This window comes from Ursus arctos, unplaced genomic scaffold, assembly GCF_023065955.2.
Source record: "Ursus arctos isolate Adak ecotype North America unplaced genomic scaffold, UrsArc2.0 scaffold_11, whole genome shotgun sequence".
NCBI lineage: Eukaryota > Metazoa > Chordata > Mammalia > Carnivora > Ursidae > Ursus > Ursus arctos.
This window is the reverse complement of record NW_026622775.1, coordinates 33,114,910-33,139,478: the sequence shown is the minus strand read 5'-3', so window position 1 is coordinate 33,139,478 and position 24,569 is coordinate 33,114,910. Positions and strand designations below refer to the sequence as shown.

Sequence of the window (24,569 nt, the reverse complement as noted above, 5' to 3'; positions counted from 1 at the left end):
TTCTAGTGGAGGAAGACAAAAACAAGCGAACAATTAGAACTGGTTTTAGAATTCTATAATTGCTAGAAGGGAAAACTAAAGCTGATCTGAAAGTCCCAATCTCATGTAAATAATCCAAAGGATGTGTGGAACTGTCATGATACTCTCACAGAAAGTAGTTAGTACACTAAGCCACCACTACTCTTAACACGGTCCCACAGGGCAGTGACAATTACCAAGCTCTTAGGATCACATCCTGGGAGTGCAGGCTTGACAGCTCTGCAATCTTGTCTTCTCAAAGGTCTCCATCAGCTAATAAGATGAGGTAATCAATGTGTGGCTTCACTGTGTAATCTCCACGCAAGGCCATTACTTCAGTCCCCTGACATCATCAAATACCAGTCCTGGAACACTTATCTCTCTAGTCCAATATCCATAAACAGAATAAAAAACCCAAGTGAAAAAGGAGGAAAAAGAAAGAGTGAATCAACCTTCATTATATATTTTTTTCTGTTTCTTTTGTTAAGTTTCCACATTCTGTAAATAACAGTTTGCTCTTATACCTGGGAGAGAGCAAGGGAACGAATAGAGAGGTATTAGAGAAGACGAAGAAAAGTATTCAGAAATCCAACAAATGTTGTATGATGATAAGTAGCTAAAGATAATAAAACTACTTAGCCTAAAAAATAAATACACAAAATATGATGATTTTGTATATACGACAAGGTTTCCTGAGGGAACATACCTTACATACAACGTGTGTTCAGTAAGCATTACTTGACTTGATGCTGAAAATTTATTTCTGCAAAGGAAACATAATTTCCTTCAAATGGGAGCAAATTAAACTGGACACACAGACTAACTGAGGTGGGATCCCTAGGGAAGGAGGAGTGTTACCACCGGCCATTGGGCAGAAACCCCCACCGTCCTTTTCATCTAAATGTTTCTGCTTTTCTGACTACCTTTCTTATTCTTGTTTCTTTTTCTTTCTCTTTTTAACCATTATCCTCTCTTCCGTGTCTCTTACCCGCTTTATTTCTTCTTACACTTTATCATATACACATCAAAGAATTTGTTTGCTTTTTTTCAAGTGTTTGTCACATTTAATGTCTTTTTTTTTTTTTAAAGATTTTATTTATTTGACAGAGACAGCCAGCGAGAGAGGGAACACAAGCAGGGGGAGTGGGAGAGGAAGAAGCAGGCTCCTAGCGGAGGAGCCTGATGTGGGGCTCGATCCCATAACGCCGGGATCACGCCCTGAGCCGAAGGCAGATGCTTAACGACTGCGCCACCCAGGCGTCCCTAATGTCCTTTTCTTAACTTAAAAACAGGCACCTTTATTACTTTTTATGCTTTCAATCATTTTTTTTTTTTAACATTTGAGTTTAGGTTGTCTTTTTTTTTTTTTTTTTAAGATTTTACTTATTTGTCACAGAGAGAGAGAGAGCACAAGCAGGGGGAGCGGCAGGCAGAGGGAGAAGCAGGCTCCCCACTGAGCAAGGAGCCCGATGTGGGACTGGATCCCAGGACCCTAGGATCATGACCTGAGCAGAAAAGGCAGACGCTTAACTGACTGGGCCACCCAGGCATCCCGAGTATAGGTCATCTTGACTTCTTTTTTCAGCAAAGCAGGCACTATTAAAAAGAAAATGGGCCTTCATTCTTGATGCAGAGGACAGAAAATGACCTTTAATAATTTGGACATTCATCACTTGAAAGCAAGGACTAGTTTAGATCATCTCTAAAGACTTTCCACCACCACTACAGTAATAATAATCATTAACATTTATTGAATACTAAATACCAGGCATTGTTTTAAGCACTTTATACATTAACAGAGTCCTCACCACAACCCTATGAGGTATGCACTGCAATTATTCCCACTTACAGATGAGAAAACAAGTCACAGAGAGACTGAGTCACTTGCCCCAGGTCAGACTAGAAGTAGTAAAGTTAGGACTTGAACCAATGCAGCCTGGCCCCAGAGCCCAAGCCCTTAACCACTGTTATACTACCTGTCTATGACAGGGGGCGGCAAACATTTTTGTAAAGGGCCAGCTAGTAAATATTGTGGACCTTGCAGGCTACACATGGTCTCTAACTCCTTGTCTTTTTCTTCTTCCTCTCTTTAAACAATCTTTTAAAAATGTAAAAAAACCTTCTCACACATAATCAGGGCTACAGGTTGTAGTATGCTGACTCCTGGGCTATGATTTTATTATTTTCTGTGAGCCAGTCTACTACTTTCTATTTAGACAAATTCGGACAGGAGCAAAGGTGAAAGATTCCAGATAGGTAGCTTAAAATCCATAGTCCATGAATGCCCAAGAGCTATCAATTGTGGGCTGCCACTGAAACAGTAAAGGTAAAAAAAATGCAAACATCAAAATCAAAGAATTACAGGTGGTTTGTGGACACACACGAGGACAGATGAGGCAGGTACAATGATCACTAATGGGAATTGATGAAAAACAAAAATCTAAGTGAGCTTCAACACCCTAGTATTTCACAAGTAGAAAACTCTGGGTATTTTTCTTCCTTACTTTCTCTGCTGGGCAGAACTCTTCTAATCTACTCGTGATGTCTACGAATAACATCTGCATGTTAAAGAAATTCCTTCTTTTTCAAAGTCTCTCATAAATACAAATTAATTGTTGCATTATCAAAAGATTCATTATCTTCAATGTCAGCAACTAAAGAAGAGTAGCTAATGAACTATTAGCTCAAGACCCCTGAAGAACTTGGAAATCATAATAAGTTCATCAACTGGTCTTCCTCCAGGTCCTCTGGCAAGGTCCCACTTACATGAAATATTAACATGTCACCACCACTTACCACCCTCTTAAGATTTCAGATTTTTCTACACGTTTTTTTAGCCCCCATACATTTTACCACAGCTTTTCTTTAAAAAAAAAAAAAAAAAAAAAAGCAAAAGCTCTATTTCAACAATGAAGTAATCATTCTGATAAATGCATTCAGAAAGTAGGAATTTAAGCACTTTATTTGGGCTTTTGACTCTACCAGGTCAAACAGGTAGATCTACAAATCCCACCTCTTAGGAAACTTATTTCTTAGAGGTAAACATTCAGATAAAATTTGGTTCAGGGTATTACTGTTAATTACTTTTGCCATTTTGGTGGGGGAGAAAATAAAAATTGAAAAACAGATTCACTTCTACTTTCTTTCCTATCAGCTTTGGACCATCTGTTTAAAACGACTGCAACTATTTTTAACAGTTAGGCAATGGGTTACTTACAAAAACAAAAACAAAAACAGATGCCTGCTCTTTAAGATGACCCCGTTATCAAACATACGAGCATTACTTGCAGACAAGAGTCCAAAGCAAGTTACCCAGCAAAGGCTAAAAATGCAGATTTAAAAAAATATACTTCGGAGCAACTCAGGGCATGATTTCATTCCTTCTACTTGTTTCTTAGCAATTGCTAAATACACACGAATACATGAACTGGAGGAGGTCACATTTATAAGGGTCTGAAAACGTTCGCTGTAATACTAGATTGTTACCCCTAACTTGGCTGTCCTTAAGAATTTGTACATTTCTTCTATTGAGAAAAGTTGCTTACTTAATAGTTAATTCTTACCTGAAGCACTTTCTACTAAATGCAGGAACTTGTGCGTTTTACCTTTGTTTTTTCTTTGACAACAGTGACAAGTCAGAGATAATCTCAATGAAAATTTATGTAAGTGTTTCTTAACACAGTACAAAGTATACCTCTTAAAGAGAAAAATCAAAGACAGACTGCGCAAGTCCCCTCTCTTCCCTGACTTCTTTTCTGCGCTTTGAAATAACTATCTTAATCCTAGAAAAAGTTTCTTTAGAAGCTGGCGAACTTTGTCCTTGCCAGGTCAGATAAAGGGTTAACTTTAATTTACAGATCAGGTCTTTTTCCTAGTGGCTGGTTGAGAGGAAGGAAGAGCACAGCTAAATCAGCATTCACTCCTTTATCACAGTCCCACCCCTTTTGCTTTTTAGTTCGGGCTTTCTACCCTCAAGGCCTTTTGATCCGCCCTCAAGGCTTACCAGGATTTGAGGTTCAATAGTTAAAGGACCCCCTCCCCCAAAACAACTAACACCTATGGGACAAAAAATTCTGCTGCAGCAGGTCTTTGGTCCCTCTTCCCTTGAACAAGAATATTTAAATCCTTACTTAAAATGTTATTTTTTAATAAATAAATAATGGTTGCATTTATTAAGCACTGTGATGCAGACTCTGAGCTGCTCACTCACATCTGGTCTTCTCTTCTTTCACAGTGAATGAGTTTTAACTGGGTACAGGGCTGTCCAGCTAGAAATGACACTTCCTAGCCTCCCCGGCAGCTGGATCTGACCAGGTGACAATTCTCCCTGGTGCAGTGAATGGCAGGGATGTGTACCATTTCTTGGCTTAAATGCACTGAGCATGATGTCTCCATACTCCCCACACCCCTCTTCCCCACCAACTTCAAGCTGGGACACAAAACATGCCCACGACCTTGCCTTAACCATGTAGATGGACTCTGTGATGTTGGGGGCAGTGGAGTAGTAAGGCGGAAAAAACCTGGCTCCCTGGCTTCCCTGACTGCCTAGCAAAGAGCCTGGAAGGCTTATCTGGTTATGTAGGCAATAAATAAAGTCTTATCTCCTTTAATTCACTATATGTTGGGGTCTCTTTGTTCTACAGCGTAGGCTTTACCACAATTGGTGCAAACACTGTATGTAGCTCTGTTCTGAGTACTTTACATGAATTATCGCATTAATGAGGCTTTGAGGAAAGTACTCTTATTATTCCCATTTTCCAGCTGAAGAAATACAGACTCAGACGGTTGAGTGACTCTTCCAAGGGCAAAGAGTAAGAAGGACGGTGCAATGGTCAACTGCAGATCTGTATGACGTCAAGTTCAGATATCCAACCACACCACAGTGTTTCTTAAAAAGAAACTACTAATCACTGTGCAAGTATCTCACTCTGACTGAGATTTCTCTTCTGTTACCTCTTACATACCTAGAGTAGAAATATCATGAGCTCAAAATTAAGGAATAGAAATTATATTTGGCTTGTTCATAAATGCCTTTAATTTACTATACTGAAGATCTAAATTTGTATAAAACCCCCAAACTTCAAAGGAATCACACAGCAGGCCAAGCTGAAACAGCCTCTGGTTGAAACTTTTTACTCCATTTCCAAAATTATTATTATTATTTTTTAAGATTTTATTTATTTGACAGAGAGAGACAAAGCGAGAGAGGGAACACAAGCAGAGGGAGAGTGAGAGGGAGAAGCAGGCTTCCCACTGAGCAGGGAGCCCAATGCGGGGCTCGATCCCAGGACCCTGGGTTCATGACCTGAGCCGAAGGCAGACACTTAACAACTGAGGCATCCATGCACCCCCATTTCCAAAATTCTATCATGTTATACACAAAGCCTAGATCTGTACCTCAGTTCAGTGCTGTTAAGTCACAGGATTAATTCAGAACAAACTCTTTTTGGCTGTGTTTAATATTGCATTTGTTATGAAAGGGCCCATGAAACACTTGCACAACATTGGGGTTTTCCTTTCAGTAACAGGAGGCCACACACTTTGAACCTTCACTCCTTCACGAAAACCAGGAGAGTTACCAGCGATGTATGTGTTGGAGAAGTTTGACAGGGGAAAGGGATGAGGGGGACTTTGTCTTTATATTCCAGCTCTTAAAAAAAATCGTTTTTCTTAAGAATCCATTTAATCTTCTAGAAAGCTCTTATGATTAAGTGCCAGAGCCCATTTATTTATTTGTTCAATAAATATGCACTGAACACATACTGTTCATTGAGTCTGTACCAGACAGAATCCTAGGCGACAGAGGTAAGGTCGGGACCTTCTCATAATGGTAATGGTTTTTTACCCTAACCTAAGCTTGTGTGAAAATTCCAGAATAAACTGTCTTACATTCTAATAACTGCAAAATGCATCACCTGTAAGAAAAGAAAACCCTTCTTTCCCTCCTTTGCTGCCTCTGTCAGAAGGGCTGCGAGCGCAGTGTATTTATGCTTCCAGCATCCTCTCTTGCACGCGCAGGGGAAGCCTTGCCACTTTGTCTAGGTAGTAGCCTTCCTTCCAATCCTTCACAAAGTCTGAAGACACACTGAAAATTAATCCTTATCCATCTGCTTCCCAACACGGTCGCCAACCTCACTAGGTTTTAATTAACAGGAGATGAGTGAACAACAGGAGTTCTTTGCCAGCACCAGCAAGTATTTCATTATTTAGACTGGTCTCCTCATTCTAGGTTTGGTTAAAAAGAAGAAGAGAAGAGAAATGCCAATCATTTCTATAAAAATAAAAGCTCTTGTACATTTGATTACCAACTGTGGAAAGACAAAGCTGTGGAAATACTACTTTCTGTGAGTGTCATGGGGGTGATTTTAGAGGGATCTACCATGGGGCAGGTACGTCTCCATCTCCGACAGGAAGGCTGAGACAATGCCGGCAGTCCTCCGCTGGCCGTGGCCTCCTTGGCTTTCCTGCAGGTGGCCCAGCTCCGGCACCCAGGGGGTTCTGCGCACAGGTTCCTCCTTATGCCTCACAAAAGCACTGTCTGATTTCTGGCTCAGCCTTGGCTTTCCAAGGAACTGTTTAAAACTTCCAAATATGACTGCATTCAAATACTGCTTCAGGTCTTAAGAAAACACTTTAAAAAATATATAGTGTTCTTTCACTAAAAACTAGCTAAAAATGGCTCCGATTTTTAAGATCGTAAGTGGCACTCATTTTGAATGCAACTATCAGGCTCTATTTTCATTTGCACCTAAGTTTCTCTAGGTAGTAAGTGGCAATTTTTAGTGAGAGGCATTAATTTGTAGATGGCACTGTTTATAAACAGCATTGCTGTAACACCAACTCAAACTGATGCTTCACATTTTGTCTGAGGGCTGTGCCTTGCGATGGCAGGGGCCGTATTCTGTGGGGGTTTGGGTCAAGGCTGAGAAGGGAAATCAGCTGGGTCCAGGAGAGGCTGGGCTGGAAGTGAGGCAGGGGCTCCCTTCTCCCCTGCAAGCCTGCTACTGCTGCTTGCGCCTCAAAGCCACCTTCCCTGAAGGCCTTCTCTGGTCTCCACGCCAAGGGGCCTCTCCCTGCCCCAAGATGGGGCTTGGGGCTTGATCCCGGGACCCTGGGATCATGACCTGAGCTGAAGGCAGATGCTTAACCGACTGAGCCACCCAGGCGCCCCAATAATGCTCTCCTTTAAAAATGGAAGCTCACTTTATTAATCACCCTTTTTTACCTTCCCCATTCACCTCCACCATAACACTTTGTGCTGAGGCTCCTTAAATCCTTCGTTAAACACTGCTCTTCAACAATCAGCTGCACACCAACTCACTGCCCTGTGGGTCACTAGTCTTCGTAAGAATCAAGATCTGACTCTGAATTTCCAAGGACGCGACTCACCCTGCTTACCAGGACCCTTATTGTGGTAGAGACTACCAGTTGCTCCCCTAATATCCACTTCCTCTTGTCAGCAAGCCCTCTCGCTCAACTATAGACCCCAAGAGTTATTTCTTATGGCACTTTCTTGAAGCACTGACAATCGGTGGGACATTCAAACCACCAGTTCAGAAAAGCCATGTCAGCAGTGGAATGCCTACAAGACCACACCCCACGCATCCCCTTCCCTGCACCTCTCCCTATAAAACTCTAGGTGTCCGTCTTATGGGTGGAAAGGTCAACGAAGGCTCGAACCTGCCACTTCCCACCCCCCCCCCCAGCTGCCAGCACCAGAAATAAATTTCTTTCTTTTTTCCAAACCCTCACCTCTTGAGTTATTGGCTCAGTTCTTGCTGACAAGTTTATCCGAGTTTGTTCGGCAAAAGTGTTGGCAAGCCCAGCCAGATGCCACGTTTTCAATTTGTCTGGCCCCCTTGGGAGACCCTGGGAATGAACAATTGGCTGGGGCAGTGCGCCAGGGCTCACCTGTTTCCTGAGTCAGTGGATGTGATCGATCGCTCGGTAGCACCCTTTTTTGATAGTACGCCAGCAAACTTCTTCATGAAGAGCCAGATAATAACTTCCTTAGGCTTCGCAGGCAATATGGTATCTGGCAAAACTACTTACCTCTTCCATTGTAGTGTGAAAGCAGCCACAGACAATTCATAAACAAACGGGAGTGGCTGTGTTCCAATACAATTTTATTTACGATGACAGGTGGCTCGCTGATCTGATACTCAGATCACTGTTTGCAGACCCCTGTTCTAGACTAACAGAAGCTTTCACAGAGTGGCTGACTTGCTAAAGATGATGTTTTCCAGCCTCCTTTACAGCTAGCTGTGGTCATGTGACTGTGAAAATGATCTGTACAACTTCTAGATCAGCCCCCTTCTCTTGGGCTGAAGAGAGATCATGGTGAGTCGTCTTTGACTGTGAAGATGGGGGCAACACCCTTGGGATGACAGAGAAACAAGATGGAAGGAATCTGCCTAATGAAGTACCATAACTAGTCCTGGACCCGTATGGACATCTGGACTACCTTTTAGTCTGTTAAGTCTCCATATTCTGGTACATCTTTTTGTAAAGCTTTGCATTTTCAGGTTCAGCTCAAGTGTACGGTCTGTATTCTAAAGGGGAAATATCTTTGTTGCAGGACTACGGAATGATTACAAACGCACACACTGGTCAGATGACCCTGCACGAAATCTGTCATCATCACAGGAACTAATACCAAGTGAAAGCTTATTCTGTGGCATGCACTTATACAAGCTCTCACTTATCTTGAAAGCAGTTATTATTATGATCGTGTTTACAGATGAGGTTCGGAGACATTAACAAATATGCCCAAAGTCATACTGGTCCTAACTAACTGCTCAGGTATGTAAACTTGGGGACATGTGACTCTCAAACATACACTTTCCCACAAATCAACTCCCTTGTGTCAAGGACAAGCCACAGTAGTCAGTTCTAGGGGTATATTGAGAGATGGCTCTGTGATTCCAGGTTTCAATTTTCAAGTTGAAAAGCACCACTAAGATCCACTGAATGATAGCTCCATTTGGTTTAATTACTACTCCCCTTAAAGAGCCAAGTAAACCAAAATGGCACAAGTTTCATGACTTACCCAGATTTCTTTGAAAGATTCTGAGAATGCCAGAATGTGGATTTTATGAGACAGCCATGGGGGCTGCCAACTTGGTCCCAGCTATTGCCACCACCTCCTCCTCCACTGCCCATTAGAAGTTAGCTGCCTGGACACCTGCTACACCAGGCTGAACAGGGCCTGCAAAGTGGTTTCAAACTATGCCAGCAGAGGGGAAGATTTTCTTTTCTCTCCAGGAAAGGGTGAGCAATGCCACCGACATGTGCTACTGACCCTGCTCTGCCAGGTGTAGCATCCGTCTCTGCTGGGGGCTTGGCACCCATCGCGGGGACCATCTGGCTCCATTTCCCTGACCACATGGCCTTTCCTGTTCTGTACAGCCCGGAGGCTCAAGAAAAGTCGAGTTCGCCCCAACATGAAAGCACAGCCAGTGGCACCAACTGTTCATGGTAGATGAACCCAAAATTCAGTTACAAAAAATCTTAACCTTATTTTTTCAAGTTTGAAGGGAGGAACTGTTTCAAAACTAGTTTGATTTTTTTAATAGAATAAGTTGATTTCTGAAAACTTGACTTGTTTAATCAGCTATTAAAAATTAATTATTATAATTAACTGTTACCATACCAAAAATTATGTACTTCTAGAAAATGTTTTGTTACAGAAATGTAATGAAGAATAGATAAGTCTATCTTGAGTAAAGGCACAAAATTAACATGTTCTCAATTACTTTTTAAGCCGATTATTTTTAAAATAGGAAGTAAGACCTCGCCCCCAAAATGGACTTTTTAATTTGGCACATCTTTAAGTATTTCCAGAGCCAAACAGACGCCAAATCATACAGCCACTGAAAATCATATTTTCAAAAGAATATTTTGGAATGTGGAAAATGTTCTCACATATATTGCTATGCCAAAAAAAAGCAGGTTTCAAAAAGGCTTACAGACATTCTTATAAAAGAATAGCTATGTATCTAGATAAACATACATAGAAAACTAGTCTGGAAGTAAATACCGCAACATTTTAACAGCAATTTTTCTCTGAGTGGTGAAACTGCAAGTGGTTTTTATTTTCTTTTGAGCATTCTCAAAATCTCCTAGAACATATCATAAAAGTATACATTTAAAAAAAAAACTAGAAAGAAAATCATGACACTAAACGGATAGCTTTCTCCTGTGTTCTGTGAGGATGCAGAATGTGGTTTGGGGAATAGGGGAAGTTATTTTATGCCTAATTCTACAGATACGAAAGTCTCAGAAACTCACATATTAAACAACACACCAAGTCTCGATGTTCCAATACTGGACATTTCAGGAAGAACAGAGGCGTACCATCACACACGGAGTGAGCCACTGGGGATAGGGTCCAGACTCATTACAACACACAGCTATTCTCCACATTTCATCCCCACTACACCGACATTAAAATGGAATGAAGAGTATGTAGCACTCAAACATCTGTGACATATCTTTATGGAAGAACAATATTTCCAGGAATTCTAATTCACAATTACTGCTTTCAATTAGAGAAAACAATAGTCAAATTAAAAAGAAATACGTGCAAGTCAAAATTTAGCAGTAGCTAAAATCAGCTAGAGATCAGTTTCTATTTCACAGTGGGAGTTACCAAAACCTTAGAAAATCCCCACAATTTGGGAATAGAAGTTAGGATAAAGTCTAAAATCAGAAAATGTATCTCCTACCCCAAGTCACAAGGCACAACAGGGTCTGAGGCAACCTCTCTGTCTGCAGATAATGAAAAAAAAAAAAAAAAAAAAAAAAAACCTTGAAGGCTCAAGCTCACAAATCACTGGCCCAAGTTTCACACTAATGGTCATATGATCCTCCAAGCACTGCTTCTCAGACAGACAGTCTCTTCTTTCCTAAAGCCAACAAGATCGCCGAAAAGGCCTAAACTAACCAAACTCCTTTACTTTTTAAATGATGGAGCCTCTTAACAAAGGAAAACAGGACTTTGAAAGAAATATTTCAGGAAAAGGTGAAGGTAGGGAGTTTCAGGAAAATGTCTGATAAAATTCCATCGCTTTTCTAAAACAACAAAAACATAGTCTCCCAAGCCTCAAATACAAAAGCAGAGCAGAAGATAAAAATGTGTTCCCAAATTACACCATCCCTGAGAGAAACACAGTTTCACTTGCTGTTTCAATACATATTTCTCACACAGGATTATTTTATTTAGAGGAAAATACAGATGTATAATCTATACATATACATATAATGAATAAAATATAGATGTATAATCACTAAATGTCATATATAGCCTATGTAGGATATATATATAGTCCTACAGAAATATACATCTTTATGGAGAAATTTCACCTGCCTTAAACAAATATTTAGTTAACTGAAGAGATTTTCAACACTGAAACAACAATGGAGAAAGACACATAACAAACAGCATTAGTCTGTCTAACCAGAGAACAAGCAAAACGACAGCTCGAAGAGATAGACAGATTGTAGGGTAAAAGAAAAAAAATCACTAAGATACTAAATAAGATTCTGATCTATCAGCATCAATGTGACAAAGACAGCAAACACACCTTTTACGTGGGCTGCCTAAAAGGACAGCTTCCCCGTACCTCTGACTTCCATCATCCTGCTCCTGCCCGAGTCCAGGAAAGTAATATATGCCCACAGAAACACTGGCCTGGCCTGCACCCAAGTCAGTGACTTCAACTGCTCCACATTAATAACAAAAGCTGTACAGAGTGGACGTGCAGGGAGAGGAAGAGATGAAAGCTGATGCAGACTTCCAAGAGCAAATCTATCTCCTGCTAAAGAAACTGGCCTAGCACTGTTCAGAAATAACAGCCTCAACGGAAAATACCAGTTATCCTTATAAAGCCTGTCATCATTCCACGCAATGTTGTTAAAGTTTGCATTAAACTCTAACAAACAAAGATTTTCATTGCAACAGACTGCAGTAAACACAGACTTATCACGTGCCCGGGACCATTCTGAGCAGTGTACACAGACGAACACACGGGATCTCCCCATCACCTGATGAGATAAGTGCTACTGGCCTCAGTTTACAGATCGGGAAACTGAGGCACTAGACAGATAAGTGACTTTTCCAAGATCATAAAGCAGTCCAGTAGAACCCAGGCTCTCTGGCTCTGGAGGTCAAGGGTTTAATCACAACACGAGACTATCCCACCCACACTGCTAGTACCAGTAGCCCTGCTTGCCCAAACCTCACGGTGGCCTCAGAAACTGGCACTCCCAGGGCGACAATTTTGTTCCTGCTTTCTGGCTGCTCCCTAGAGTGGAGGGGAAAGGCAGAGTGTCTACTCTATGTCAGCTCCTTCAGAAAAGATAAATGCTCTCATCTATCGTGTCATATCAACATTATTATTACTATTCTTATTGTCATTATTATTCCCATTTTACCGATGAAAAACTGAGATTCTGAGGGATTAAGTCTCTTGCTTAATGCTAGTGAGAGGTAGGGCTGGCAATTGAGCCTAAAACTGTTTGTACATGGTCCGTGTTCCTGCCACTACAGAAAGCATCCTACCTCCCTAGTCACAGGTTCATCTCCTAACTGGGCGACGCATCCAACAACCAGAGACGATCTCCCGTATTTGAGCTAATCACTTCAAAAACAAAAGCTGCCTGAACGACGGGGAGGAACACGAAGAGTGGGGAAGAAAGGTCTGTAAAATTCCAACATCACCGCAAAAAAAGCCGCTCAGACCACAGGAAATTCCCAGTTAGGTAACAGAAAGCGTATCTGGTATGCAAATGCTCAGCACCATCGCAGAGAACTACGCTTTATAAATAGAAACAACTGTATACTTCAGATGCACATCAACTAAGGTTCTGCAAATCCTATTCGATTTTACATGCACCAGAACTCACTCCTGAGAATGGTTAAGCCCCTTTGTAAAGTCAAAAGCTCTTTATAATAATCATTCACTACTTTCTAACTCTGTGAATACTCAAAAGTAGGTATACTCTATTTTATAAACCTGATGAGGCATATAATAATCCAAATTATCTTACAGAGGTTTGGGATCTAGCTCTGCTTTAAAATTGAAGCTATGGACCATTATACATTACCAGACTCTCTCAAAACCTGTGGCTCAATAAACTGCAAAGTTGCTTATTATATCAGCATATAAATTAGTGTCTACATTTTGGCTAAGAATTTCTTGAAATGAATAATAGGGTTCAAAAGCCTGATGATTAAAATAAAGTATCATGAGACATGACTCATAAAAAGTATAGATATAAGGACTTCAGAATTAAATCTCCACATTTCATGGATTAGAAAACTAAGGAAGGCCCCAGAACTCGGGGCACCCGGGTGCCTCAGTCGGTTGAACATCCAACTCTTGATCTGGGCTCAGGTCATGATCTCGGGGTCCTAGGATCGAGCCCCGTGTGGGGCTCCCTGCTTAGCAGGGGGGTCTGCTTGAGGATTCTCTTCTTCTGCCCCCTCCCCCCACTTATACTCTCTCTCAAATAAATAAATCTTAAAAAAAAAAAAGAAAGAAAAAGAACTAAACAACCTTTGAAGTCTTAATAAGTGGAAGAAACAAAACTAGAACCCAGTGCGCTAATATCCAATTCAGTGGGTGCCACGTGGCCCAGAATTAGCTCCCTCTAATGATGTAAGATAATACAGTATTGTAAGCTCTGAAAGAGCAGGAACTGTGTCAGACTTCTTGTTTCTACAATCTACAAATTGCCTTGCTTAATAAATATGACTAATTCTTGCTATGGTGAGAGAAGGCAATCAGGGGTGGTGTAGCAGGCTATCTCCTTCTTCTCTTCTGGTCTTTGCAGACTGTGAGGCAGATCCTAGGGTCCCAACACACAGCTGTGCAAGATCAGTGCCGACCTTATACAGAGAACAGAGGGGTAGTGAGGCCCAGATGTCGAGTCTTCAGGATGTCCTATGAAAGGCTTTAAGATTGGAAGGCATGAGACACCTGCAAATCAATTAACCCGTCCAGCTTAAGATCCCGCCACTCTAAAATGAGTAGCTGCATTTCCTGATCTCTAAGACTCGTTCCAGTATAAAATGTTATTATTTTGTTTAGTCTTAAATTTATAACTTTGACCCAAAATATAATACTTTAATAAGCCCCTTTCAATTTGCCTCTTTGGTGTGTTACTGTGACTCTTACAAGTTTACAGTAGTCCCCATGCCCACTTCCCCCATTGAATAAGGCAGAGAATGGGAAAGCTTTGCTCTGTGATGGCCTCAGTCCCCGTTCTGTTTCCTGACACCACTTCTACCAGAAAAGCTCCTCGGGTCCGCAAGATTAGGCCCAAGTACTTCTAGTCTTACTCCCCGCAACAGGGCCCAAGGCTGGGCCTGTCACACCAGCTATATTGTATGTAGCAAGGCCAGGGTCCCCCCAGACAAGCTGCCTCTGTTTGGTGTCCAGGGAGACCCTGAGCAGAGGAGGGCCCCTAGCCAGAGCTGGTCAACTGCAGGGTCTGCTAGCAGCATGGAGCTGGTCTGAGGCCAGAGGCACAGGTCAGAGAGAGGCCAGGCCACTGGGAGGCCAGCCTGGAGTGCAAGCCCTAGTGTGAAACTTGAGAAGGTGATTAAGTAAGAGATACTCAGACAAGGGAAGGACAGGAGAGAGCTGGAGACTAGAAAAATGTGAGAGAGAGGTTACTCTGGGAGTTCCACCCATTTCAAAAAAGCAAATGTTACTGTCTTCCAAGCAGGCTAAAATAATATGCATTTATTGTGTCTGTGAGCTACAAAGGACCTTATTAATTATTGCTAGGCATAAAGGGTTTTACTACCACTACACCTATGTCAAGAAACAGGAAGATCAGGTCATAGGATTTTCATAATTAAGGAGAGAACCAGAATGTACACTGTATATTTGTAAAGAGCTCTGCAGATTATAGGTCACCATCATGTGCACTTTCTGCTCCAACCCTCACAACCACAACACTTGAAGAAGCTGAGGCTCACCGCGTTTATTTACTTGTCCAAGAGGCCCAAACTATTAAGTGTCACATCTTCAGGTCGGCCTGGGGCTCTTCTACCACTCCACCAAGTCTCTTTAAATTACTTTCCCTCAAACCCACCTTTTAATAGAAATAAAATTTATTTCCTGTTCGTTCAAAATTTTTTCAATTTTATTTAATGTCTAGCATTGAAACAGGTTGCAGTTCGGATATCATTAAACAGTGTTTTGATAAACTACACATCACTGTCCCTTGCACTGCAAAGCACGTTAGCATACGACGGGTTAAATAAGCCTTGAGGCCTCATCTGGAAAACTTACCACCACATATACTATACAATTGTTTCTATGGGAAGTTCTGTTCCAAGTTCCAATCAACTGACTTAAAAGCGATCTTTTGGAACACATGAACACAGTCTAAAAATAATCACCACTGCAAACTTAAGGAATTTCTTAGATTTCATTTTTCTTTTTCATTTCATTTAAATATATGCATACATACACAGAGCCTGCTCTCACTAAGCAGCATGTACGGTATGAAAAGCTAAGCATTTCAGTATAACGGAAGAAATTTCATAAAACTCCCACATACTATGATCGTGGATTACATAAAGAAGTGGGAAAGTCCCCTTCTGCCCCCAAACTGTGCCAAGACATCTGACATGTTCACGTCTGCCAGGACTCTACAGTTATTCAAGTCCGAATCCACTCTTTACAGACATCGGCATACTACTGTCATGATCCAAAGTTCAGAAAGGACTTCTCACCAGAATAATGAACTTCTTGAAGTCCTCCAAACGATGTGTTTTGAGAATTATGTCTCCTTGCCAAGGGATTTCAAGTACTAAAAGCAGAGTGGCAGGTTTTCAGTTATGAATTTTCAACAAATCACCAACATACATGGTTGAAAGTATTTTCACTGAGAATCAAAGTGTCAGGTTTAAGAATATTAAAAACAACAACAACAACAAAACACCCCAGCTTATCTAAAGAGAGAAATCAAGCATGATGGTGATCACTGTGTCTTTTAATGGAAATAGGGGACCAGAACATTGGGATAAATTTAATTGGCAAGTTCTCCTGATAATTTTGATTTATTAAAAATGGACCCACCTATGATTTTTCAGAAGCATTCTTATTGCTTAAGTTTGTGACTGTATTGTGTTTAAACCAAACCAAACAAAAACAATAAGAAAGGACCATCTGAATCTAAACACGACACTCTCAACTACAAGTTCTGACAAAAGTCTGCCAACCGGATTTCACCCTACCTCGAACAGCAGGTATCGTGTGGCCTCGGTGCCTTAGGATCCTGCCATTTTCTCTTGTGTCCTCCTCACTCAGGACAGTCTTTCCAGCAGAATCTTGAGAAAGACAGACTAAGAGTGATAGGGATCAAAACAAAAGGCGGCTTACATGCATGAGAAACTCTGAATTGCCCAATTTCAGTCCCAAAGCGTCTCAGTCTGCAGATCCTCTATAATCTTTGATGAAGTACAACATAAACCTGTTTAAAGCTGTTTGTAATCAAAAGGTACAAAGTGTGAGAACCAAATTCTCTTGGTTATTGAGATGAGTCTTAAAATAACCACAAGCAGCTAATATTTAATTTGGAGTTCTTAGCTTTATGTGAGAATTCTTAGTAAGATACAAAATACCCTTATAAAACACAACTTAACCTACGGTAGAAATATCTCATCAGGTAGGCCATTATCATGATTATCTAGATGTAAAAGGCAAGTCAGTTTGAAAAAGCCAAATTATTATTACTTTAAATACTCTTCTGTTTATTTTTAGATACACGCACTTAAAATAGTCTAATATGAAGCACATACAGCTCCACAAGCCTGTGCCAAAAATCTTGCCATATCCTAGTGAGTTTGCGCTATTCTTTTTAATCTGAAAAAAATGTTCAGTGTACATCTTTAATTCTTTTTTAGTGGTGCGAGCCTTTAGTTTTTCTGTGATATAAGCCATTATCCTCTTACCTATTTCCATAAACTCATGTTTTCTTATTTTGAGTTGGTTGGAAGGAGACACTTCTCATTCCAAGGATCTGCGAGCAAACTTAAATAAGTCTATAGTCCAAAATCAATATTACTTCAAATACTTATATATTTTTCTTTTTTATATTCACTAATTCCCCTGAGTCAGTTTCTTCAGGTATAAAACAGTGGAACTGCAGTGGGGGTGGGGAAGACGAGCACCAAGAGGAACCATATGCGAGACCATTTCCAAGTTCCCTTCCAACTCCAAACTTCTATTATCGCTGGTTTCTTTGGTTTGCATTTATTGTAAACAGAAGCTTCTGTACAGCAGTGGTTCTCAAGAGGCAGGGTAGGTCTCTATTTTGCCTCCTAGTCGTCTGGCAATGTCTAGAGACAATTTTGGTCATCACAGCTGGGGGCGGGGTGTGCTCCTGGCATCTAGTGGGTGGAGACCAGGGATGCTGCTAACTCAACATCCTACGTTGCCTGGGGAGCCGGCCCTCCAACAGAGTCATCCAGGCCAGCCTGTCAATAGTGCCCGGGTCGAGAAGTTCTGCTCTAGGGTAACAATGCTGGGAAACTAAATGATGTGTCATATTCAGAAAACTGGGGAGGCCATTTCCTAAAATATTTACTACCCTTCATATTCCTAGACAGGCAGCTCAGGTACCTGAATTCCTAAAAGGGAAGCAGAAAGCAGCAGGGCTGATTCACAGCCCCCTTTTTTACCCTATCTCCCTCTTTCTCTCAGCCACACCTACTGAATGACCAGTGCTGGGAGGCAAGATGAAAAAGCCAGGGTCCCTGCCTTCCAGGTGCCACCATCTAGAGGAGAGAGATAAATCAAGACATCGGTCGGTGTTTGGATAGAGCAAGATACAGTGCGGCTTGCAAAAGCCCATGGGTTCTTTAAAAGATCCTGCATTTATTTTCTATTCTTTTTAAAGATTTTATTTATTTATTTGAGAGAGAGAGAGAGTGCAAGCAGCAAGGAGGGGCGCTGGGACAGGGAGAGAAAATCTCAAGCAGACTCTGCCCTGAGCATGGAGCCCAACGTGGGTTTCATTCCCACAACCCTGGGATCATGACCTGAGCCAAAACCGAGAGTAGGATGCTCAACCAACCGAGCCACCCACGTGCCCCTAAACCAACCTGCATTTAAACAGCAGATACTAGTAAGGAGCCATCATTGGCAGGTTTTTAAATAGATCCACTCAGCAAGAAAAGTTCAGTTACATTAAGAAAATGTGTTTTCAATCTCCCAACATAATGAAAGTTCCTCCTCAGCCGTGAGTACCGGCTCTATTCTTCTAACGAAGTATGGAATCAAATGTCCCTTCAAGAAGATGAACAGTATTCCAAGGATCATTGGATTTTCTGGTCCTACAAGTTATTCTGGGTTCCTGTTGTAGGGAACCATGAGTAAGAAAGGCCCAGAGGTCAGAGCAAGGACTGCAGAGGGAGCCACGTGCTTTCTAGGATACTCTGGGACGTATCCAAGGAAGCCATACGGTTTTTCTTCCAAACCAAGACACTTCTGAGAGGGAGTTATGCCAGAATACTGATGTAAACCAGGGTAAGTGTTCACCAGAGCATGACTGCTACGTCTGTGCTTGTGAAGCAACCTCGGGGGATAGTGATGCCCACACAAGCCTGGTAGCAGCTGCAGGTACTAAACACAAGTTCAACTTCTACTCCTTCACTCAACTAAAATTCAGTTACAGTTAAAAGGAAGACATTTGACGCTTGGTGTAAAATCAACACAGAACACACTCGCGCAAACGCCAAATCTAGAACATACTGTTTATGAATCTGAAGTGTAAGATTCCCACAATAGTGTGCACCAGATGGGATTTAGCCTTTTCTCTGCAACATGTGAAAAGCAAGAAAAATTGTTAAACAGCTTCCGGTCTTTAAACTTAGCTAATACACTGATCTCCCAATCAGCACAGGCACATCTCCAGTACTCGCAGTCAAGTCAAACCCTGAGTTAAAAGCCACCTGACTTCACAGGTTTGGCATGTTTAGCCACAAGGTCCGTGGTCACTTGTGTACGAGGCGAGAGATAGCTTCAGTAACTCTCCCCTTGAAAGCCACACTGCCAGCAAGATGTATGTGCTCTTAAGCATCTGAGCAAAGTCGAGATGTTATATATTTAACCTAGAAAATCCTAGAAAACAGGATACCAAACTCTTTCGAAAACAAAAACATTCCCATGAAGAATAAGGTCAATACTGTCTTTTTTTCTAACCCATAAATACAGAGGCCTCTAAAAACAATACTGTAGTCTTACAGAAAGCTCACAAATTAAAAACCAAACCAAAAACATGTACTAATGCTCTGAACACATCCCTAAGACTGAATACAAGAGCTGACTCCCTGCAGGCACTTCAGGGAGGCTAGAGAGCCCAGAAAGACCTCAGGGACAGCCAGCAGTAGCAGCAACTGGGGTAACACAGCCATTCCCCCACTTCCTTTTAAAATCCTGGCGTAAATGACACAACCTTCACAAGAGTGAGAAGGTGGAATTATCCAGCTTCTATTTTGCCTCCATGTTCTAGATTGGATCAAGGAAGAGACTTAAAACTGCAAATGGTAGCCTACCCTGAAAAGAGGGAACAAAGGCCCCTTTTAAATTTTAGCCTCATCTCATCTTCAAGAACCAAAGACCCACTCCTGGCAAGTTCCCTATACATGAAAGTAGAGTTCCAGAAATGAAAAAAAAAAGGTACATACAAAAAAGAGGAAACCACAGACAGGTAAGCTTGGTATCAATTCTAACAAAATTCTACCTTGGGTTTTCAAGGAGGTAGATTACAAGACTTGGGTATGGGAGGGGCAGCAATGGCCTACTGTATTTCCAGTGTCGTGTCCAATTATCCTAATATGTTTTTTGATAAGCCTGGTATCAGAGAGAAATACTGTAAACAAAATATATCTTCATTTCTTGAAAAGGTCCTGGTAAAATAGAGAAATGTGAGATGGATGACATAAACAAGGGTGCTCACAGTTCTTTGAAACACATTCTTAAAAGAATATTAATTATTGAGCTGCTATAATCTGAAGGAATGACCTGGTGTCCCTGTTTTTCTTTAATTGAACAGTTATATTAATCATATAGATGAAGTCTGAGAATATGCTTATTAACTTTGCAGAGGACAAAAAGATGAAAGACAATATTCAAAAGATTCTTAATGTAGAATACTATATGGACAGCAATGAGATGATATTTTAATAGAGATAGATATTAAGTCCTATATTTAAGTAGAAACATAAATTGTACAAACAGAAATGCTGGAAACCTGGCTTAGCAGTACTTTAACGTTGAGAGTCAGAAGTAACGCAGCTGTTTAAATAAACAACAAGAGCAGGAAATTCAATCCTCAGCTGCATTACTAAAATTAAATAACTAGATCAAGGGAAGAAACAGTTTACTAGGCATTACCTAAGTTGAAACCACATCCAGAGAAAAGAGTTAAATTTGAGGGCAGCACTTTGAGAGTAAATTAATTATCTGAGAAAGATCAGGAAGGTTAAGAGTATAGAGATGATACCACATGAGAAACTGTTGACAAAACCGGGAAGGTTTGGCCTAAAGAATACTCTGTGGCTTTGCTCAACGATTTAAAAGGCTACAATGGGGGCGCCTGGGTGGCATAGCGGTTAAGCGTCTGCCTTTGGCTCAGGGCGTGATCCCGGCGTTATGGGATCGAGCCCCACATCAGGCTCCTCCGCTATGAGCCTGCTTCTTCCTCTCCCACTCCCCCTGCTTGTGTTCCCTCTCTCCCTGGCTGTCTCTATCTCTGTCGAATAAATAAATAAAATCTTTAAAAAAAAAAAATAAATAAAAGGCTACAATGAAGACATCTCCCGAACAAGTCTCAGTTTGTCAGTGTCCCTCCAGAATGTAAATGCAACACTCCAGGTCCAGCTGCACAGTAAGCAAGCAGAGGAAACATGACCTCTCCCGTGTTGGGCATTCTACTTACACAGACCAAAATGGAATTGAGCTTTTGGGCAACTGCATTACATAGTTGCCTCGTAATGAATTTAGACCCCGATTCAAACATAGTTTTCTCTAGTGAATAATGGTTAGCAGCCAATAGTCTCGGCAACTACCACCACTCGACATCACGTTGTCTATTTGCTCAATGTCTGTCCCTACCCATTAAAACAGAAGCTTCGTGAATGCGGGAGTTTTGTTTTGTTCACAGCTGAATATCCAGCACCCAGAACAAGTCCTTGCCTATAGCAGACATTCGATAAATACAAATTGAATAAACGAATGACTGTTAAACAGCACAAAGCTAAAACGAGGATAAAAGTTAAATGGCAAGAGGGTAGCCTTTTTCTGTGTAGCCCCAAAAGAGAACTGGCAACCACTACAAGTTATAGGAAGCAGGTTTCAATGCAAGAAAAGCCTCCTAATAATTAGAGCTGTTTAACAACGGAACAAGCTGCTTCTTGAAGTAAGATTTTGTTCTCCGTACTGAAAATATGAAAATAGACATTGGATGAATAGAAAGTCGCCATTTTCTACATGCCTGAACCAGGTAACCTTAAGTATTTTGGAGACTCAATGACACAGAAAGGAGTTCCATCGTATCAATAGAGAAGAGAGGGATATCCCAGTCAATACAGGAATATTTTACAACATCTGTGGTGGGCAGTTGCCATCTACCCCTCCAGACCCACCCTCTATCTAGTTCCACCACGCTCTGAGCCTGGAGGGCTGAACTATGAAGGACTGCATCAACTCTTGCTCATTCTCCGACTTTCGGTCAGGTTTGGCCAATGGGGATGGTAGAGAGAGGGGCCTCAGGGCAGGGAACTGATTGATTCTCTGGCTGTGTCCTTGTGTTCTCAGTGGACAGCCATGTCCTTTGACTGAAGATCTCAGCCCCTGCAAGGCACCTATTTCAACATAACCATCTTTTTGGGGGTTGGTAACATTCCCTCCTCTTTCCTCTTCAGGTACAGGGACCAGCCCTCGCCCACCCCATTTATGGGCCCTTATATTCTCATTATACTGTATATCTTAGTAAGTAGTCTTTTTCTTGAATGTTCCTCAAATTATAGAGTGTTGCCACCTGCTTCCCATCAGGTCCCTGGCCAACCGCCACCTGAGCCCATACGCATCCAGTGTCTGTGTGGACGCTCACAGTGACAGGGTGGGAGCACACTAGGTTTTGGAGACCTTTCTTGCTCCCTAGTTGTAGTGCTATTATAATGTTAACCTGAGGCCTTTCACGTATTTGAAGCCGGTTTTTAAAATCAGACACAACAGTGGGAAGACAACTCAGCCTGCACAGTTTACAGTTAGGCTGTGTCTTGGCACAACTGCTCAAGCAGCCTGAGTTGCTGTGCATTCTGAAATAGCAGTTTCCTGGTTTAGCAAGCACTTTGGCTTCACATCCAGTCATCCCCTCAGAAACAGGAAGCAATGTCAGATTATCATGCAACAATATCAGATTTTAGACACCAAAGGCAGTTATCAAGAGATCATGTATATATTGTGTTCTTTCTCCAGATACGAGTTTGTGAAAGAACAAACACTACCAAACTTCTCTTCTTCATCTTTTATTATTGAGGCTGACCTTTTGTGGGAATTACTAGAGCAATAGGATATTTTCACCTTACACTGATTTTTACCTTGTGAAGAGTGTACCGAGTGGGGAAATACTATCTTTTCTCAGTGCCAACGGAGTAGTATAAAATGAATGAAAATGTTTAATATGGGTCGGTATTTCTTTATATGTCCTAGAGTCACAGCAAATATTAAGCAAATAAAAGATCAGGTGAGGAAAGTACACATAAAACCAAATGAATTTAGACAAAGGAAAATAAAGACCACTTTATAAGTTATAATTAAATAAAGAAGAACAAAATTTTGAGAGCTGCACAAAATATAAGGAAAAACCTTCACAGGAATCGACTACCAAGAACAACTGCTTATGTAATATATAATTAAAATATTTTAATTGTATATACTTACAGAAATTTGGCATATCTATAGTAACTTAGAAGGGTAGGAATAGAGAGATTAAAAATGAAAACCATAAAACGTTTATAATTCCTACTATAACAAGTTTGCAAACTATTTAAGTAATCTAAGTTTTAGATAATCACAAAAAGATGGAGTACCATCACTGACTCCAAAAACAGCGTATGTCCCCAGTCCTGTTCTGGGGACAACTGTCATGGGAGAAAGAGAAACTAAGAGAACCCCAAGAGTCTGGTGCTCACCTCTTCCAATCCTGGGTCCCCTTTCTCTGATCTCTGACCACACAAAGTAATCAGCACTAGAATATAAGAAGTTATTTGCCATAGTGACAGGCACCCCTGTTTCCTCTTCTTTTCTTCAAAGACAGGACCTACCAGTAACAGCTTTCTTCCTTTTCAAAGCCCTGTGGATGTGGCTAAAAACACTAGTGCAGAATCAAGGTCCTTACTGCACCCAAGAAGAGCACTTTGTGAACTGCCCCACTGTCAGAACTTAGTTCTCTTCACCAGAATTTACAGTGCCACCTCTGACTTAAGGCTGGTCCAAACAGGACTTCAAAAAAAGATGGAATATGTACCCTCAGCCCTTGCGCTTGGAGAACTTATTACAGTCTGTTTTATTAAGTCTTCAGTGGTAACTAGAACTTACTCCTCTGGAAGGGAAAAGAAAAAAGCAAACATTTACTGACATATCCAAATATGACACATCCAATATACAAGTGCTCTTGCAACTGCTCTGTGGCACTCCTGCAAAGAGGTTCTCCAAACCTTTTCCTCATTTGACCAACATATGCTCTCACTTTCTTGCTCTCTTTTAAACTTGGGGCTTCTAAGTGTATTTATAAGCAAATATAGAATTTCCTTTCCAGAGACATTGAAAATGTACCCAGTCATGCTACCAGATACCGGGTCCAATTCAACAAACATATACTGAGTTCCAATTATGTACCAGACACTAAGTCACTGCACTAATAATGAGAAGACAGGTTTTTCCAAAAACATGGTTATCTTTTTTAACTCCTGAGACAGTTTTGGCATACCAACTAGAAATAATAACAATCAATGACAGCCTTATTTTATGATACCCAAGTGATCTTCATTGATCTCATTCATTACTTTAAAACCCTGCTATTCGCAGGGTTATTTCTGATAGAAACAGAAATGTCCCCAGTCTCATGCGTTAAAATATGAAATGAGAGACGAGTATATAAACAACCAAAGCACACGCTGAAACTATGGCAAAGGGGCGCCTGGGTGGCTCAGTCGGTTAAGCAGCTGCCTTCGGCTCAGGTCATGATCTCGGGGTCCTAGGACTGGGTCCACTGAACAGGGAGCCTGCTTCTCCCTCTGCCCCTTCCCCTGCTCATGTGCTCTCTCTCTATCAAACAAATAAATAAAATCTGTAAAAGAAAAAAAAGAAACTATGGCAAAGATGAAGAACTGTAAGAATCTGAAGGAAGAAAGATTACTTATTACTCAAGCAATCAAGGAAAAAAATCAGAAAGGAAGTGGCATTTGAGACAGTCCTCAGACAAGGAGACACACAGTGAAAACCTAGCCATGAGAGGTGTGGGAT

General features: G+C 41.2%; 1 protein-coding gene across 6 annotated transcripts in view; it reads right to left on the bottom strand.

Moving 5' to 3' along the window:
• GAB1 (GRB2 associated binding protein 1) overlaps positions 1 to 24,569 on the bottom strand; it is a 123,410-nt gene that overhangs the window by 67,837 nt on the left and 31,004 nt on the right. The window contains exon 1 of one of the 6 annotated variants that reach the window (XM_048212145.2): positions 11,604 to 24,569. This exon is cut by the window's right edge and continues 15,361 nt beyond it. The exons of the other annotated variants lie outside the window; for them this stretch is intronic. The gene's annotated coding sequence lies outside the window, so the exon portion shown is untranslated. The remainder of the gene's footprint in view (positions 1 to 11,603) is intronic. 6 annotated transcript variants of the gene reach the window in all.